Source organism: Diceros bicornis, chromosome 7, assembly GCF_020826845.1.
Source record: "Diceros bicornis minor isolate mBicDic1 chromosome 7, mDicBic1.mat.cur, whole genome shotgun sequence".
In the NCBI taxonomy this organism is placed as follows: domain Eukaryota; kingdom Metazoa; phylum Chordata; class Mammalia; order Perissodactyla; family Rhinocerotidae; genus Diceros; species Diceros bicornis.
In genome coordinates, this window is record NC_080746.1 from 76,517,628 (window position 1) to 76,524,564 (window position 6,937).

A 6,937-nucleotide genomic window follows, 5' to 3' on the forward strand; every position below is an offset into this window, starting at 1 on the left:
ACCACCTATTTTTTGTGCTCACGGGGACATCAGAATATTTCTGAGCTTATGCATGCTCAGAAATATTCTCTCAGACTGGATGATCAAAATTCACATCGCGGAGTGTAGGTGAGCAGGCCAGTCCTCTAAGGAATGACCCTGCCTCATTGAGGGATCTCATAATGTGCCCTTCGTTGTTTCTGCCAACTTTTGACTCTCAGACTCTATGATGGTCTTTCCACCCCGAGGCCTCCTTCCTCTGACAGTCCTTTGCTGATTTCTCTGTGGCTGCATTTCTGGGGAAAAAAGAGTCCTGGACACTGTTTCTTTTTCCCAATGACTTCCATCCACCTATTTCTAGTTCAAGACTTTATTGACCGTTCTTCTGTGGTGTTTTTGAAATTTACCTTTTGATAGATCTGACATCCTCCCTCGCCACCCCATCTCCTCTCCCACATACTCACCTACACTCACACACAGACACTCACATAGACACTCAAATACACACACACTCACAGAACATTTCGTTGTCTCTTGTTTTGTTGGGGAGTAGAAATGATAACTCATTTTCTTCATGTGTAGCCCAGCAGAAGGGCATGGTGCTTACCGTCAGAGATTCTGCAGATAGGCTGTCTGCAATTAAATCTGGGCTCTGAACTTAAAGCCATGTGACCCGGGCCTCAGTTAATGCTTTGTGCCTCAGTTCTTTGTCTCAAAGGAGAGGATAATGTTAGCAGCAACCTCTTAGGGTTATTGTGAGCATAAATTGAGAAAAATGTACCTAGTGCCTGGCACATATTAGGTGCTCAATCATTGTTAGCTGTTATTATTATCCCAGATGCCAGCTGTGCCCTGCCCTCTTGCTCCTGGATCTACCTACAGTCATGATTGTCATACCAACCTGGTAATAGAGCTCAATGCCTTTTCTAGTTTCCACCACTCATTTTCCAGGGTAATTGTGAGGATTGAATGATATGATGCATGTGATTCATCTGAGTAAGTGGTAACTGTTGTCATTAGTTCCCCCCAAACAAATGTACATTCCATGCTCCCCCAGAACCTGCTTCACTAGAGCAGGGTTTGGCAGATGACAGCCTGGGGGCCGAATCCAGCCCACAGTCTGTATTTTTAAATAAAGTTTTATTGAAACACTGCCACATCCATTTGTTGAGGTATTGTCTATGGCTGCTTCACTGTTGCTATAATGGCAGAGTTGAGTAATTTCAACAGAGACACTACAGCACACAAGACCTAAAATATTTCCTGTCTGGCTGCTTACAGAAAATGTTTGTTGGTTCCTGCGCTAGAGTAAAGGATGAAGACAGATGAAATTTAGTCTGAGGTAGAAGTAGAAGTGAGGGAGAAAGGTTAGATGTTACAGATCACAGCTGGGTGAGCTAAGGTATGGATGAAGTGACTGGAGGCTGTGGTCACCCGAGAAATTAAGGTCACGGAGGCTGAGGAGACCAGACTGGGGAGCTGTCCAGTGGCTTTCTGAGTGTGAAACTTTATTTGCAATCCAGCTTGACCTTGCGGATAAAACCTAGAACCAGAAGGAACCACCCAGAAAGAAAATTACTCTCAACAACCAGAAGAGTAATTGTATGTGTAAGGAGGAGCTGCCTTGAGTTGAGTGAAGAACAAGTGAGAGGAAATTTGACTCCTTGGAGATCAGACAAAGGGCCGGAAGGTCTAAGCTCTCTCTGCCAGCACTGAAAGTGCAGAACCATCAAATCCCTGAGTGGGAGGTGTGTGGAGGCCCTGTCATCCCAGCCCCTCCTTCTATGGATGGGGATGGTGAAGCCAGAGAGGAGAAGGGTAAACCCAAGTTTACATAAAGAGTTGGTGGATGAGGGGCCAGTATTGGATCTTAGTGCTCTTTCCACTGAGCTAACTTGGAATCCTGTTCCTACTTTGCTTTCTAGATGCTGTCCTGGGCAAGCTGAGGCTCCCTTCCAAGAATTTTGAGGGAGAGAGCTTCATTTGTTCCACCATAAACAGCCAACTGCATCCTTCCATTAAGAATGATTTTTTCTAATTTGTGCTTTGGTCTGACGCCATCATTCCAGATTGAGGGCTGTTGTTAGAAGCAACCCATGAGAGGCTGTGTAATAAAGAATTTGGCTGGCCTTTGTCCCTGGTTCCTGGGAGGTAGCAACTAAACCCTCGGAACTTCCAGAATGATAGGAGTGTAGTATTTGTTATTCATGGTGGGCCTTTCAGACCACACCTGATAGTTTATGGTAATGAGGTGATTCACAGTGGGCCCTAGAAAATTTATGCTAGCAGCATACCTCAGGATGGGGGCTGGCCATGCCAAAAAGATCAACCATGTGATTAGAGGATTGGATCTTTGAGTCCTGGGGAGAGGAGGGGCCTGGAGATTGAGTTCAACCACATGGCCGATGAGTCATGCCTACATAATGTAATTCCAATCAAAATCTGGATACTGAAGCTCAAGTGAGCTTCCCTAGTTGGCAGTACTCTGCATATTGCCACACATTGGTGTGCCAGGAGGGTGACACATTTCTGAGGATGATGGAAGCTTTATGTTTGAGACTGTCCCAGACCTTGCTCAATGTGCCTCTCCTTTTGGCTGCTTCTGATTTGTCTCCTTTTGCTATAATAAAACGTTAATCATAAGTATAGTGCTTTCCTGAGTTTTGTGAGTCATTCTAAAGAATTATTGAACCTGAGGGGTTATTGAAACAACTAAATTTATAGCCAGCTGGTCAGAAGTGAGTTTGGCCAAGGGTCCCCCGAACTTGCCCCTGGTGTCTGAAGGGAGCGCAGTCTTGTGAGGACTGTGCCCTTCACCTATGAAACTTGGCCTAATTCTGGATAGTTGGTGTCAGAAGTCATTGCAGAGGCTCACGTTTGTGTCTTCTGTCAGAATGTCGTTGAGAATATTGAGTAATGAGGGTGTCCTGGAGGCAAAGTATACTCTGATCTTGGTACAAAGTACAATTGCCATTCTCCTGGGAAGTTGGCCTATTTATATATCATGACTGTGTGACTGATAAGGCTTTGGTCTCCATGTTGGCTGCTAGAAAACTCAGGGCCCTACAGAATTTGCATGATCAGCACTTCAGCCTCATTCCTGAGTGTCTTTCCTTTATTTTTTGCCCCATGTTTAACGTATACTGACATGGATAACCCAGATGTCATCTGGGCCTTGCATTCTTATGTCACCTCTGTCTCCGGGATCTGGTTTATAGCTGATGTCTTTTTACTCTAGTGTATCTTCCCAGAGGGAAGCCCATCTAACCTGATTTACGTACACCCATAAGCACATACACACACACAACTCCCCCCTCCCCCCACCAATCTACCCATATTATTTGTAAGCATGGTGTAGACTTGATTGAAGATTTGAGGGTCATGGAAGAGGTCATATGTTATATCACATAAACACATAATCTATATATAAACATTACACATTTCTGTTCTAAAGTATACTTTCAGTCCTTCCCTCACTAGAGGTTTCTCACTGGCCCTCCTTAGAAGATCCTGACCTGGTACCCAGCCAACCACCTGCCATCTTGCTATCTCCTCTTGTCTTCTTTCTTCTCTTCTTCTTACCTTCTTTCTCACGAACAAAAAGAAACTCTTCACATTTTCTCAGTTGCCTGATGTGTAGGAGTCACTCAGTTCTTTTCTGGATTTCTCTCAGAGGGAATTGATCCTCCATGGGAGGAGGGAAAGTCAGGAGCCTCCTGTTCAGCCACCCTGCTCTCAATTCTATTTCTATATTCTACAACGAACAATCAGAAAATGGAGTAAAAAATATCGTGTACAATAGCATCAGAAAACAGAAAATAATAATTTGACAAAAGGTGTGCAAGACTTAGTAAGTAAGTAAGTAAGTATAGTAAAAACTACAAAAAGCTGCTGAGAAAAATTAAGGAAGACCTAAATAAATAGCAAAGTATACCATGTTTATGAATTCGAAGACTCTTTATTCTAAGATGTCACTTATCCCCAAATTAATTAATAGATTCAACACAATCACAGTCAAAATCCCGTCAGGATTTTTGTAGCAATTGAAAGTTTATTGTAAAATTTGTATGCAACTGCAAAAGACTTAGGTAGCCAAAATAATCCTGAAAAGGAAAAACAAAGTTAGAGGACACATACTACCTAATTTTAAGACTTATCACAAAGCCACAGTCATCAGAAGAGCGAGTGTTGGTCTAAGAATAGACCAGAGGGGCTGGCCTGGTGGTGTAGTGGTTAAGTTTACACACTCTGCTTTGGCAGCCGGGGGTTTGCAGGTTCAGATCCCAGGTGTGGACCTACATACCACTTACCAAGCCATGCTGTGGCAGGCGTCCCACATATAAAATAGAGGAAGATGGGCACAGATGTTAGCTCAGGGTCAATCTTCCTCACCAAAAAAAAAAAAAAAAAAAAGAATAGACCAGAAATCAGCACACTTATTTTGTAAATGGCTACATAGTAAATATTTTAGTCTTTGAGGCCATATAGTCTCTATTACAACTACTCACCCTGCTGTTGTAGTATGAAAGCAGCCACAGATAGTGCATAAATGAATGGCAGTGTTCCAATGAAACTTCATTTACAAAAACAGGCAGTGAGCTGGATTCAACCCATAAGCTATAGTTTGATGACTCCTGAAATAGACTAATAGAACAAATCAGAATGTCCAGAAATATTCCCATACTTAGGAGGATAGTTTTTGACAGAAGGGCTAAATAATTCAATGAGGGGAAAAGAAAGTCTTTCCACATGTAGTGCTGCAACAACCGGACAAGTGTACGGGAAATAATGAACCTTGACCTCTACCTCAAACTGCACAAAAATTCATTTGAAACGGATCATACATGTAAAGTAAAGGCAAAAATTATAATGCCATTAGAAGTAAACACTGGAGAATACCTTTGTTTCCTTGGCAGTAGGCAAAGATTTCTTAGAAAGCGTCAAGTGCTAAACATAAAAGAAAATATTGATAAATTAGATTTCATAAAAAACAAAAATTTCTGCCCATCAAAAGATACTTTAAAAATGAATAGCAAGTCCCAGACTGGGAAAAAATATTTGCAATATGTAAACCTGACAGGGGAGTTTTATTTAGACTATACAAAGAACTCCAACAAATCAATGTAAAGAGACAAACAACCCAATAAAAATGGATAGCAGACTTGCACAGATACTTCAAAAAAACATACATAAATGGTCAATAGCACATGAAAAGCTGTGTCATGTTGTGGGGAAAAGGTTAGTATGTTTCAGGTGTATGTGACATAGGTGTATCACATTAGGGAGAAGCTTACTTTTGCTTTATTATCCTTATTTGGAATTAACCATGGTTTGAGGAGGTGGTTACAGGTGCCAAGCTGACAAGGGGTAGACTGCGATGGGTTTGAAGGTATCGACTTGGCTACGCTGAACTACATTTCCCGGAATTCCCTTCCCTGTATGTTTCCAGTTAGAGTGGGCTTGAAGAGACATTTTGCACAAGATTTGGTGGTTGGAAACAAAGCCGCAGAGATATTGTTTTTATGTGTGGAAGGTGGTGCAAGGGCACCAGGATGCTCATGCACGTTGTTGCTTCTCTGTTGGCTCATCTCCTTGGCGTGAGGCAGCAGCTGGACCTGCAGCTGCTCCACCTTCCTTTGGACACTCCTTCAGCTTCTCTGACTCCTGGACCAGGTGTGTGTTATCTCCATGACGAAGGGAGCCCACTTGTCCCGCAGAACTCTCATGTCATCAAAATTGCAGGCACTGAGAGACACTGACATGAGTTCTGGTTGGTTCCCGCGGATTTATCTCATGCTCCTGGATTCTGGTTTGCCCTGCAGATGTCAAGCTCCAGCATCAGACAGACAACAGCATTACAGAGACAATTCAACCGGTACCCACAATAGTGGTGTAGGGTCAAACAATTCACAATTATGCATAGAATCTTCTATAAGTACTACTTCTGACTGAACCCTGCTTGATCCAGAATCATCCCATGAAACTGCTTCCTGACATCATCCTGGTTTCCTGAGGAAGGCTTCCTCCACTTTTCTTCACCTCAGTCGTGTCCTCCAAAGCCTTCTGGAGAACCAACCTGAGGGCCTGCCACCGCAGCCTCTGATGACCAAAGGAACGAAAAAAAAGTAGATGCTGGGGTTGGCACTGCTGTTAACACCAGACAGGATCACCCCAGTCCTTCTAAGACAATATGAGAACATGTTGGAATCTGTCTGAATCCAGTACAGCAGAAACCATTGGAAGGCAAAGGGCAGGCCGCAGAGGAGGAAGACCAGCACTGTGAGCAGGATGACCATGTAGAGCCTGGTCAGCTGCATCTGCCAGGAGCTACAGAGGATCCTGACCAGCAGGGCCAGGCTGGACCCAGAGAGAACCACCACCAAGAAAATCAGCCACGTGGTAGTGATGAAATCAAATACTGGACATCTAACATGGTCACAATCCCTAAACAGGAAGCCACAGTAGTTTCCTTCCAGAACATTCAGCAGCAGGGACAGGGCCTAGAGCAGGGCACACACGACAGCTGACATGTGTCTGGGGTGGCAGTGGTACCAGATGGGGCAGAGGACGTACAGGCAGTGCTCGGTGCTAATGGGGGTGAGAATGCTCAGGCCACAATGTAGGCAAAGTTTGACAGAGTGGTGAAAAAGCTGGGGATGGAGATGGAGAGGGAATGGAAGGAGTTGATGAGTTCCTCCAGGGGACGTATAATCTGGCAGCTGAGGAAGACGAAGAGGATGTCAGCTCTGACCACGTTGAGGATGTAGATGGAGAAGGCATTCCTCTTCATGTGGAAGCCCAGGAGCCAGAGGACAGCTGCGTTTCCTGGAAGCCCGACCAGGGCGACGATGACCACCAACAGGGCCGGGATCAGAGTCTCCATGTTGAAAGCAAGGACTTGGTCACTTCCATTTATTGGTGTGAATTTGGTCCTCCAGGCTGAGATGGTCGGATCCAT

General features: G+C 44.2%; 1 pseudogene; it reads right to left on the reverse strand.

The window, feature by feature from the left end:
- Positions 1–5,949: 5,949 nt before the first annotated feature.
- Positions 5,950–6,937, reverse strand: LOC131409159 (mas-related G-protein coupled receptor member X2-like; annotated as a pseudogene).